General features: G+C 32.0%; 2 pseudogenes; one reads left to right on the top strand and one right to left on the bottom strand.

Moving 5' to 3' along the window:
• Nucleotides 1–14,126, top strand: part of LOC149055040 (zinc finger MYM-type protein 1-like) — a 144,968-nt pseudogene that overhangs the window by 116,812 nt on the left and 14,030 nt on the right.
• LOC149055041 (uncharacterized) lies at nucleotides 3,675–12,830 on the bottom strand (annotated as a pseudogene).

Genomic DNA, 14,126 nt, shown 5'->3' with positions numbered 1-14,126 from the left:
AAGGACGTCGAGGATATATGGCAAAAAGAGATATACATTTTGATAAAATTGAAGAAAAACGTATACAAAAAAATGAAATATTGAATAGAAGAAAACGTAAGGAAAGTCAAAGAAAATTTGAATCATCATATCAAGTACAATTAATAAGCGATTCTTCTTGTGACGAGCAAAGTGACATGGATGATATTGCATTTGAAGTAGATAAGTTCGCTGAACAGTCAAAATGTCCAAAGAAAAGAGTAAAAAATGTAGTTAATAGTACCCTAACATCAGTGTTGGACAGAGCTAATATATAAGTAAAGTAAGTAAAGAGCTAATATAAGTAACAGAAATGCGACATTTGTATTAGCAGCTGTGGCTCAATCAGTTGGGCAAGATTTAACTAGCATTGCTTTAAATAGAGAATCAATACGAAGAGCTCGTCGTCAACAAAGAGAAAAAATTGCAGCAGATATAAAATCTACTTTTGATCCATCTGACTCACTAGTAATTCATTTTGATGGAAAAATCCTACCAACATTAACAAAAACAGAATACGTAGATCGCCAAGCCGTTTTAGTTTCCGGAAATGGTAATTTGAAACTTTTAGGCGTTCCACAATTGTTAAAAGGTACTGGAAAAATAATAGCTGAGGCAATTTATGATCTTCTTAATGACTTATCAAATCGTATTCAATTTATGTGTTTTGACACTACTGCTAGCAATACAGGAGTTAAAAGTGGTGCATGTGTGTTACTAGAAAAAAAATTAGAACGAGTTAACTGGCCCACGCGTTATATGGACCAACCAAATTTACACGGAATCATTTTTTCTGTTTTTAAGTAATCTTAGAGTAAAATCACTGATTAAAAAAAGATTGAGATTAATATTTTTGAGTGAATGACATATTGATTTTATATTTTATTGGTATATGGTACCTATATGACTATGTATTCGACTTTCAAAATAAACAAAAAAATGTTATACATTTAAATGATGTTTAAATTGTTTTGAGACAAATATTTAGACAAATCGAGTCATTCCCTCAAACATCATAATCTCAAATATATTTTGTAATGGGTAATTTTACTCTAAGATTACTTAAAAACATAGAAAAAATGATTCTGCGTAAATCCGTTTTGTCTGTGTTGTACGTGGGCCGAAGAGAGAAAACAGATAGTGCGCTGACATCCTCTTAATTTATTGTTAATGACGCTATTTTGTTCAAAAATTTCCCTTTTTAGAACCACTGGTTTAAATATAAGATTTTGACGGCATTAAATATTATATTCTTCGTTAAATAAGAAAAAAGGATGGTCAAGTGGGTGTCGCTCTGTTGTACAGTAGATTACAAGTGAGTCACTGTAATGGATTGTGTTAAATTTGAATCCAATGATACAATATCATTGTATAAGAAAAACGATTCTGAGCGAAGACGGTCAGTCAGCCCATAATACCATAGTAACTAGTAAGTGTATTTTTGGTGGTGTTATATTGTGAATAAAGTAATTAATTTTAGTATTAGGCATTACTCCATTAGTAAAATTTGTTTCAAGAATATTTAGTACAACTTCTCGTGATTATTTTGATACCAAAATCATGTTTCTACGATCAATGAGGCCTGAGAACTATGTTTTTGGCATGTTTTATGTTTCATGTACTGCTAGAACGACTACAACAGCAGCAGCGTTTTGAAATAGTACTTCTACCACCACCCCGCGTGCATATGCAGCCGTACTGCACCATAGGTCAAAACTGGTTGTCTATCGCAGCCGCGCACGGGTTATTAATAGCCAAATACGTCGATACGAAAATAATAATTCTGTCAATGAAAAATATTATTTTATTTTTCGATGTTATAATTCGTATTCTAATTACTAGCGTAGTTTACGCAAAATGGAACTACACAATATTATATCCTAAAATTGTCACAATCAGTTGGAAAACATACGATTTAAAATTTTTTTTTTTTCATTTATAGACAATTCTTCTATCAAATTAGCGATTTGATCTTCAAGACGAATTTTTTTTATATTTAAATTAGCATAATAAAAACCGTCCAAAAAGAAGCAAAACACTTCTATAACCGTTTTCATGATCGTCTCATAGCCCATACAAGTCAATTAATCCGTGAATTAGCATTAAACGAAATTCCTGGTAATACTCACCAACAATTAAAAAGAAAATGGTGCAGAGATCTCCTAAACAACTAAAAAACGATGGTTAAATAAGTAGTTATAAAAAAAAAAATCAATAGGAACTAGGAAGTTTCACTACTTGGTGGCTTCTTCCAACAACTCACTCAAGTCATTGTAATGTAACGTAGCCCGTATTCATATTGAGCCTCAGGGTACAGATTGTATATAGTATATTGCATATAAAAAAAAAAAAAAATAAATAAATAAATAAATTAGCATAACTGTATGATTAAAAAAAGGTAGGCAAGTGGGTGTCGCTCTACTGTACAGGTGGTCTATTGTACAAGTGAGCCATTATACTGAATTATATTAAATTAAAATCCGATGATATAATATCATTGCATAAGGAAAACGAATCTGACCTAAGACGGGAGTCAGCCTATGATAATTATATTTTTAACTACAAAATAATTTAAAATTTGACGATTTGACAATTTTTTTCAAAATTCGAATGTTAAATAAAATTTAAAAAAAAATTGACCATGTATTATTAATATTTTTCAATTGCTATTGTAATAATATATATCAGACGCCTTGTTTTAAATTGTCACGCTTCTTGATCCAACAAATTTAATAACAAATTGATAATAGAAAAAAATTTAAAAAAATTGAAAATGTCCGTAAACAGCTCAGAAAGAGTGAAAGTGTTATAGGAATTGATAATATATACATAATATGGTGTAAATTATTAAAATTTTATACAGCTATTCATTTTATTAATTACAGCAAAATAAGATAAATGATAAATTATATATATGATTGTGTAAATAATGAATGTCCTACGTTGTAAAAATTTGAACTTCAGACGCTCATAAAAATTCAATTTGACTTTCCAGTAGAGATATTTTTTCCATAAATTAGACAAACTAACGAGGAATTTTGTTTTTTATTTTCAAATGTTAAATTTAAAAAGAAAAAATCTGAATTATTGTAATGAATTTCCAACATAAAATAATTTGTAAATTTTCTTCATTTTTTAGAAAGAAACATATTTAGAACATATTTAGTTATTTTCTATCAAACACAATTTGCTAAAGCCTCATACAGTCATACATATAACAATCATTTACAAATATATTTAAGGGGGCTCCAGCGTATCATGTTTTAAGGAGTAATATTTAGGCAATTCACATAACATGAATATTTGGGCTATGTCTATGTGTGAGTAGTAAATGAACATTAGTGTGTGTAATCCATTATCGCGTGCCTCGGACTATCGGTCGACAGTATTACGAATTCCCAGAACTACGTATAATTAAAATGCTATAAAAATGACTAAATATGTTCAATTGCGCGCGTTATCTTTTACTATTATATTACCTACTCACTACTCGGCTTTCGCTGCAATTCGCAAAAATGTGCAATTACATTATACTACACAAGAGAGTCACTTTGTTATTTCATAGTTATGAACTATAACCAAAAAATGATTTGACAATCAAATGAATAATAAAAACATTTATAAAAAAGGGTTTGAATTTCTCGTAAATATTATATTTATTCATTCAATATTAGACTGTCTTTTAAAACTTCAGATAAAAAGTATTCTGTAAAAAATGTTGTTAGTTGAGACTTCATATTTTTATCCCAGAAATCATCGTCTTTTTCAATTTTTTCATACATCAAACCTGTACACAAATAACTTATTTATTATACATTTTAATTAGAATCCTATTAGTTCAAAACAAAATAATATTACCTTTAGGTGTCCAGATACAAAAATAACAAAACATTTTGCGTGTTATGTGCAGTGGACTTGATAAAAGTAACTATCATTTCTTTTTAGATGTAGTTGACCGTTTTCAATAGTGCAACTTTTTATTTTTTTCATTAAAATTCCTTCTTCTGGAGTAAAACTCTTAGCAGACGCTGGACATTTAATTTCGACGAGACTATCATTGTCTATTAGTCCATCGGGAGACGCCGCTAAAAATTGTAAATTTGCATCTACAAATAAACCTGCACTTTCAATTTTTTTTCCAATTATTTTCTCCAACTCTTCTTTAGCCATATCTTCGTGTGCAATTCCATATCGCGTAGCAGCATTACCACTAAAAGTCCCATACAACATTTCTTTTATTACCTTTTCGCGAGACGTGGTTTGGCGCATTTTACATAATTTACCAAACACTGAAGCAGTGAGTCTAAAAAATAAAAATGTATACATTTTAAAACATTTTAAAACATTCATATAAACTTATTATTTTGTTAAAAAAATATGAAATATCTACCTTTTTTTCGCTCCAAATGCCATTCATCACATTGATGTTGTCTTTTAGTATTCATTTCTAAGTCTATAATTTGTTTTTCAGTTAATTTTAAATTTTCCATGAACTTATTTTTTAACTGTTTGATTTCAACATCAGTAAGTTCAGAAAGTGGGTCATGAGACACATTTCCATAGTTTTCATCTGGTCCTCCTATTGTTGTACATTTTTTTCTATTTTTTGGTCCACTAAAAAGACATCGCCGTCGTTTTCGAGTTTCAGCTCTTACTATATGCCTTTTAATATACATTTTTGTAAATCTCCCTGGGCTTTTATTTGTTACATGTTTGTTAAACAAAGAAAGACGGTTTGGTCCTGAATTATATGCAGTGACTGCTGCGCTACACCTTAGTTGATAAGACCCTTTCAATGAAAAATTTACGCGTTTCCCTCCGACATATTTGGTTAAAATTGAATTATAAAGTTCAGCTGAATTGTTATTATAGCCATACATTAAACTTTCGGTATGATAAGTTAGAAGATTTCGGGCTCTACAAATATCATCCCAAACACCAAAGATTTTTAAATCGGGTACGATGTTTTCTTCTCCTAAAACATATATAATACAAGCGTCAAGAAAACCAAACAATAATTTAAGAAAAAACTGAGAATTTGTTTTTTTATTGTAACTCTAAAAATATAACCGTAGATGATGCATCACAGAATGATTATATGCACCATAATATTTTCAAAATACTGCGATTATTTTTTAACTATTTATAGGTCAAAAATCTTGAAAATGTATTATAACCGTCCTCATAAGTTGTTGTTATTGAACATTAAAAAAAGCCGAGCATTCGTCTACAGTAATTTTTTATGAGCGCCTAAAGTTAAAATGTTGATAAAATTTATCAATATCACGAAAATTGGCATTTTTTCGAGTTAGAATATATAACAATTTTTCTATTTATATCTAAGTTTTAAAAATATATTAAAAAATTCCCCTTAAATTTTCCTACATTTAACAAATAATACAAATAAGTTTACTGGAAATTCAAGTTAATTTTTACGTGCGTTTGAAGTTACATATTAGGTATATATTCACTCGTAAATTATCTAATTCTCATTTCTCATACAACGATTTTCTTATTTTGTCGTTATTTAAAAACTATTAACTTGAAATTTATATATTATGAGTTATTTATAGTTATTTTTAAGTTTTTATTCTATAAATCATAAATGTCATACAAACATACAGTACACAAATAAAAATTACATACCTTTCTTTTGACCCTCACAAAAATACGATTGGCATTTAGTGTGGTCTCCGAAAACATGATTAGGTCCGTTTGTTATATCTGCTTTGAGTAAAGTCAGTGTTGCTTCATATGTGCGATCTGTTTGTTCAAGTCTTCTATATTTTATCGCTTCAGTGACAGCATACCGAAGCCTAAGTAAGCGATCATGAACCACTTTCCGATAACAACCAGGTATGACATCTCCTTTATCATTTTTTCTTTTCCCACTTATATCTCTAAGACGATTTATGTAGTTACGTAGTAAATGATTAGTACATTCTACTTTTTTTATAACAACATTTGTACCATATGGCTTTTCCAATCTTAAACGTTTCATAATACTACTGTCACCATCTCCTTTTTTATAATATATTCAATAATACAACGTATAAGTAAATGAAAATATTTATGCAAAAAAAAAAAATAAAGTCACTTACCTATTAACTGAGAATATATAACATTATGCATATGCAGACTTTGCTTGAACCCTTCAACAATAATATCGGCTTCCATCGCGGTTGAGGCCGAATTCCAATTTTTGAAACATACATGATCCTGTGCTATTTCGTCACGGTTTTCAGCTAATTGACATATACAACAATATTTGTTTCTGACTCCACAAAATATAACTTTTTTTGTTTTTGCACCAATAATACAAGCCTATAAATATATTTTGTTAAATATCACGTAACATAAATAATTATTCATATACCTATATATTATATTATATTATACTACTATTGTATTTATTATATAATATAGTATAATAATATAATAATATAATATAATTATTATTATAGATACATGTTTTATATTATTAGAATATATTTAATTTTATATGCTTAGGAACTATGTTTTTTATAATATGTAGTTTATTTTTTACTTACAACTCCGGACAGTGCGTTGTATTTAGTTTTGTAAGATCGCTTACTCCAAGCGCCATCAGCGACTACTGCAATTTTAGGTCGTCCTAAATGGTCAACTTGACCATTTTCTATCGCTAATCGTTTTTCTTCTTGTCCCGCTAACTGCATTTCATTCAATGCTATGGTGTTCATATGCATATACATAGTATTATGAAAATCTTGATACGTTCTATTACACATATTGGGCATATTTAATGTCGCAGCAAATTCTTCTAATTGACTATAGCCTTGTCCGGTATTAACTGTAGCGCTTACTATAGCCATATTAATATTAACATTTTTACTGTTACAGATCTCATCCTCATTATTTATATTTTCTGTAATGCCACATACTTTGCATTTAAATTGAAAAGTGCTGAGATATCCCTTACGTATTTCGTTTAAAAACTCCAAATCACGGAAAGTACAATTAAAACCTTAATGGTGAATTGATTGCAGTGAACGAAATAGATGTTTGATATCTACAATTCGTCTACCTTCAAGTGTTTCCCACGGATTAACTTTTACGCTGATTTCATTTTGTGAAGGGTATGAAAAAGAGTTTTCTAAATTTCTTGAGACATTCATCAGGTTTTTTTTTTTTGGTGTGGCTAGAATATTTGTAGTAATCAATGTATTTTCTGGGGTTGTGGAACAAAATATAGTCGAAGTAGATGGTCCCACAATTATTTCATTTGTCTATAGTTTAAAAAGAAGTGTATGCTATAAATATATATATATTTTTAAATTAAATGTATTATTAAAACAATATAAATAATATTTAAAAACGCGTGCAAATTTTTTTTTTTGATTAAAATAGACAAATAACATATGAGGAATCTTGTATTACATTCTCAAATCTTATATTTAAAAAGAAATTTTTTTATGAATTTCTAACTCAAAATAATTTGCAAATTTTCGTCATTTTTATGTAATTTGTCAAAATTTAAACTTTAAGCGCCTATAAAAAAAAATTGTGACTAACGATTTTTGATTTTTTTTATCTCTGATTAGAACAACTTATAAGTAACATCGTATTAAATTTTCAAAATTTTTTGGGCTGCCAATTTTTTTTCTTGGATATTTCAAAAAAAAATACTTAGACAAATCGAAAATTTAAATTGTCTATAAATAGCTCAAAAAAAGTCAAAATACTTTGAAAAATTAACCAGGTGTAGACAACGCTAATATAAACATTTGGTGAAAATTTCAAGTGTTTACAGTTATTATTTTTTGAGTTACAGTAAAATGAAATTATCGATTTTGTCGAAAACTGGTTTTGCGTAAAAATTCCCGTTTTTCCGTTATTTTTTTAGGGTTTTTCCCTGCGCGTTTGAAAAGTATTGGAAATTTTTTACTTTTGACCCCCCAAAGTACCAACTAGATTCACTTTCCTTTCAGAAAAGAGGCTGAAGTCAAAAATCGAAGCACTATTACTGGTAGAAATTTTGTCCCCAGGCACAAATAAAAAAAAAAAAAAAAAAAACACACATCATTGTAAAATCAATACATTCATCAGTCCGTTCAGAATCTAAAATTCAATCTATTCAATATATTATAAATACCTACCTCATCATTGTTTTCATGATCTTCGAGTTTTTTGCGTTTCAAGTTAGCCAAATTTGGTTTTTTCCGTGGTGCACATAGCTTGAGACGCGCTTTTTTACCAAAACGCTAGTCTTCATTCATTTTAAAATTTAAAAAAGTAATCACGGACAAGAAAAACAAATTGAACTTAACCGGCTGAATACTTGAACACAACTAATCATATTTTGTTTTGTAGTAACATAAATTTACTTATTACCATATATTTTATACTTTACAATTATTATATAATATATTATTATTTCATTTCCGTAGTCATTAGCTCTAATTGATTTATAATCGTTCGGAATGAGGGTACTATTGTTATGGCTACTAAGATTCTTAGAAATGTTCTAACGCCCATACGCGCATGCACAAGTCAATAAACACGAAGTAAATACTTTTGCTCCTGCTCTAGGACAGCAATTTTATGCAAACAGTACCAAAAGAGAAATGAAAATTCAGGTTGTTTTGATCGACTTATATTAATTTTGAAAAGATGATTATATTCGTTAGTCTATTTTCTAGGTTTGCTCGGAAGTAGATTTACGATTTTATTTTTAGTTAATATAATATAATGCATAATAAGTTTACATTTTTCTCAAAATAAACTTATACTTAACTTTGTTGTAGATAGGGACGAAATTAAATATATAAAAATCCACTTCCGAGTAAACTTAGAAAAGAGGAATGCAAATCGAATTCCGTTTTCAAAATTGAAATCGAGCTACTGGAAGTATGTTTAATTTTCTTTCGCTTATTGGTCTAAATGTATGGAAAAAATGTAGTGCTGCAGCCCCCTTAATCAATATTACGTATCACGTTATTTATTAATTTATATTGTATTCGAAGTATCTAGGTCCTATACTCATTCATTGATAGCTAGATCAGCGGTTCCCATAGGGTCGCGACCCAATTTTGGGTCGCCAAACATTTTAAATGGGTCAGCTAAAATTTAAAACGTTGGTATAATATTTTATTTTTAAGTCTTATAAATAATAAATGAAACCTTTTTCATTAATTCTTCTAAGAGTAACTATTATAAGTCATTCACAGTATTGATAATTGGTACAAAATATAATTTAATTAATATTATGACCTGTTATTAGTACAAGTAATATGAGTAAAAAATGTATTAAATTAAAAGTACCCAATAGGTAGTTATTTTTTATTCCTCCATTAAACATTATTTATAAAAAGGTCGCATGGAAAATTTGGTAAATATCTTGGGTCGCCACTACACAAAGGTTAAGAACCGCTGAGCTAGATGACTTAGTATATAGTATTTTTACTTAATTACTTAAGTCATTAGTATGAAATACGTAGTTTAGGTTATATAATGTAATAATTACAGAGCTATGCTCGACTATAAAAAATATCCACCTATGTAAAATTTGAAAAAAAATCCTCGTAAGTTCGTCTAATTTTATAAAAATCAACGTTTGAAATTAAAATTTTTACAACATTGAATATTCACTCTATTCCTCACGTAGCGATTTTCTTATATTTATTATAGGTAATTCAAAAACGAACAATTTTAAATACTTGCAAATTTCACTAAATGTTTTTATTTTCATTTCTAAACACAATACATATTTAAAATACTTTGACTCGTTTTGAGCTGTTTCAAATTTCAAATTTCAATTTTTTTAGTTTTTTCGTTTATAAATGTTTATAAAATTGTATTCGTTGGGTCGAAAAATCTTTCGAATTTAATACAAGTTTAGTTGCGCGGAGTGGTGTGGTACGGGGTAACCCCGCAAAATGTTTGTCCACTACTCCGCTTGTCTAAATTTTAAATACGTATAACTCATAAACTACTCGCCCTAAATTCAATTTTTATGTCTCGAAATACTCAGAAAATTATTCTGCTTTGGAATATGAAATTAAAAATCTATGTTGTCATTCAAAAAAGTAAAAAACTTAAAAAATTATAAGGATAAAAAATATTTAAAAATATAATTTTTTTATAAAAACGTTGCTTTTTAACAATTTGAAACTATGTAAAAAAAATATTTTCAAAAACATGAATACTTTTGGAAATAATGAGTGTTGTTTGATAAAAAAATCACCCTGTATATTGTAACAATACCTATCAGTTAAAAATATTAAAAATAAAATGAAAATTTTTTTTTATTAGCATTTCAAGTTCGATTTTTTTACAAAGGACTTAAAACCACGAAAATGTGCAAATTATTTTGAGTTAGAATTTCATGAAAATTTTAATTTGAAAATCTAGCATTTGAAATTTTAATATAAGATTCCTTATAAGTTTTTATCAAAACTAAAATCGCTACCGTAGAATTAAATTAATTAAGCGTTTTTGTAGCTCAAATTTTTACGACATTCACTTGATTTCTAAAACAAATAACCTTAGACACTATTGAAATGTTTACCATATGTCCATATGTATTATGTATATTTTATCAATTCCTATACTTGGTACTTACTCTGAGTTCTAAATTATCATTGATTATTGCATGATGAATTATCAATAATTATTATTAATTATTCATACATAGAAGTAAGGCTCTTCGTAATACCAACATGCAACATAAAAAGAAGTCCCTATGATGTACCTATGATTTATTTGGCGATTCATTGACGATAGTATTTCACATACAATGACATTTCTAAATGCAATATTTCTAAATGGAAGAAATTGATTCAATCTACACTGTATTAAGTAACCTTACCTGAGGAGGTTCTTTTTGCGGTGAATTGTCCTAGACACTTAATTTCATATGAAATAATGTACCTGACTTATAATAACACATATAATAATAGTGCAAATGAAAATGAAAATAATGATGGTTTTTTTAAGAATATTTCATGTCAGTAAGCTAATAATTTACACTTCTAGTTTCTACTATTAAACAAATTGAATTGTACTCATTACTATAAAAAAAAAACTACATTTTGTAATGTGCGTTAAACTCTCATACATCAATAACGGTATTATAAATAAATAATAATATAATGTCACAATTTAGGTTGAATTTTGTACTATAAAGATTTTTGAACTACGAAATTGTTACTTTTACCCCCTCCATCCCAAACCACCATTAGATTCAATTTTTTACTAGAAACTATCGTCAAAGTTGTTGTTTGAACCATTTTAACTGCTCCTGAAGCATCACACACGAAAAAACAAAACAAATATGGATATGAATAATTTATTATGTAAAATATAAAATAACCAACAGATCGCGCGAGGCTTATACATTTTTTTCGGGAGAACATAGTCCGGTGCTATACAGTTAATTACTTTCCAGATTTCTACGGTCCGTTACAATACGGTTCGATTATTTTTGAATTCCAGAATTATACGATCCGGCATAATACGGTCCGAAATATATTTTATTCCGGATTTCTACGGTCCGGGACTATACAGTTTTTGTATTTATTCTTTCCGGGAGAATACAGTCCGGGAGTATACATTCAGGATTTCTACTGTCCGTGTGCGTTAGGGGCTGCACAAGGAAAGCCCGACACGGCGGAATACGCGTATGCGTGTGTGTGTGTGTGTGCGAACGGGTGATAACACACAACCCGCCGTGCGTTCGATTGTCTTGTCGATCCTGTAACCTGGTAGAGAGTGGACTGTATAAAGAGATAATAAGAAAAAGACTAAAGGTCAATAAGGATGAGGAGGCTGGATTACTCCTATGACAATAAGATAATTAACAATGATGAGCGACGGCACCCTAAACATAAATAGAAAACTAGAATTTGACGACTGATAATATACATATAATTTATTGCGTCGGTTCTGCAAATAAGTACTCTTATATTCTATGGTTAGTAAAAAGTGGGGCGCACGATCACAAGTCGATCGGCGGAAAACGATGAAATACACAAAAAAAATAGTACACAATTACAATGTCGAATAATAAATCGACGACCAAACAATAACAAAATAATAATTCGCGTGTACGACCTGATAACCAGTGATGTTGATGTTGATGGCGTGATAACTAGTCGATGATAACCGTCGGTGACGTTGATTGGATCTGCGACAATTGCTTCAATGTCGATCCCGACGAAAACGGGTCAACGACAACATGTCCGGATGTGACTTAGATCACTCGAACAGGATGGACGGAACAAAACAGCATACAAACCTCCGGACGACGCGTGCTCATATAGCAAATAACGGTCGCGAACTCGACGACGCGAACCGTTGCGCGTGGGCGTCCGTAGTCACGGCGTAGACCGCGGCACAAGTGACAAAAGGTAGAATACGTTTTAACGTGTTCGCACGGCGAACTCGACGTCGCGGGCGAAAAACTGAAAGGGGTGCACTACACGGGTCGCGCTGCGTAGAAACGGACGGGCGACGACACAAAATACAATATGCTGGGTGGCAAGCGAGCCAAAAAACACTACGACCGCGAACGCGACAGGACGCGAAACGCCGATCAGCTCGGATGAGCTCAGACGGCCAAAAACAATGGCGGAGTAAAAACGGCGACGAGACACCGGATTGTAGACCAGTCCCGTTGACGGTAGAAAAGCAACAACACCATACGGTGGCGGGGCACCGGCGACGGCTAGCTCGGTCGCGGCGATATCGGGGGTCCAAAGGTTGGATTGCGCGTCGCGGCGGCGACAATGCTCTGGTGTGCCAACATTACGGCATGCAATTACTTGCGGCATGACCGCGCGAAAATAAAAATACTTTGTATCCAACAGTCCGTGACAATACGGTTCGATTATTTTTGAATTCCGGAATTATACGGTCCGGCATAATACGGTCCGAAAAATATTTTATTCCGGATTTCTACGGTCCGGGACTATACAGTTATTGTATTTATTCTTTCCGGGAGAATACGGACGGTCCGTGAATATACATTCCAGATTTCTACGGTCCGTGACAATACGGTCCGCCAATTTACATTCCGAAATTCTACAGTCCGTGAGAATACTTTCCGGGATTATACACGCGCGTCCGTCTGGCACTAGTTGTTCTGTCGTTTTCACCGTTGTGTTAGACTCGTAAACCATCTCGGCTCCACATTTATAATAGTGTACATGCGGAAGTTGAAGCCACGTTTGTCCGACGAGCACATCGACTGGTATTGTGTCGTCCTTGACAATTCGTACTTGGTGTTCCGCAGCCAACACACCATCGATAGTCACGTCGACTTCAGCTTCACCTATCGTTGAGGCACTCGGCTAGTTCACGTCTCCCACGGAGTACAACGGACATGTCACGTTTCGATAAGCGATTCCGGCTCTACGTACAACCGAGTCACGGATCAGTACACTTGTGCTGCCCGTATCCACCATTCCATACACTAGAGTACCGTTCAGCATAATGGTCTTTGCAAAGTGGTTCTTCGTATGTCGTACTACGGCCGAGTCGACATAGTTCGCCGACTGACGAGGCGTACTCGTTTCGGTTGTCGATCTGGTTGTTTCCCCAGGGCACGCTCTTTGACGATGCTGATCCGATCCACAGCCTGAACACTTCATAGGACGTTGAGGTCGTGGGCAGTCCCTCGAAATGTGTCCCAAGCCACAGGTCCGCCTTGCGCACGGTTCGTACGAACGTCGATCGAAATCTAGTGACGAAGGTATTCCAGTCGGAGAACTCTTCTAAAAAATACCAGCTACGAGCTGCTTCAGACACGTGGGATCTCACGTATAATGGCCGATATCTCAATGGCCATTGGTTCACATGCACCAATCCGTCGAACGAACTGATCCAGTCCTCTGCTTCGGCAGACGTTTCGTGACCGGTGAACGTCCATATAGTCGTTCCAACGTCCGGTAAGATCCGATAGTCTACAATCGGCATTGTTTCCGGTTTCGGAATCGGTTCCGAAGAAGGGTTCTTCGGGGCAGACGAAGCCTCAAGTAGGCGCAGTTTTTCTCGGAGTTCCGCTACAGCACTATACAGTTCGTTGTAGGTAGGAGTCTCTATGTTGTTCACTTGAGAATTATCTGACG

Source organism: Diuraphis noxia, unplaced genomic scaffold (genome assembly GCF_037042655.1).
Source record: "Diuraphis noxia isolate RWA-SAM2 unplaced genomic scaffold, SU_Dnox_SAM2 contig0005, whole genome shotgun sequence".
Lineage (NCBI taxonomy): Eukaryota > Metazoa > Arthropoda > Insecta > Hemiptera > Aphididae > Diuraphis > Diuraphis noxia.
The sequence above is the reverse complement of the archived record's forward strand: the minus strand, read 5'-3'. Positions and strand labels throughout refer to the sequence as shown.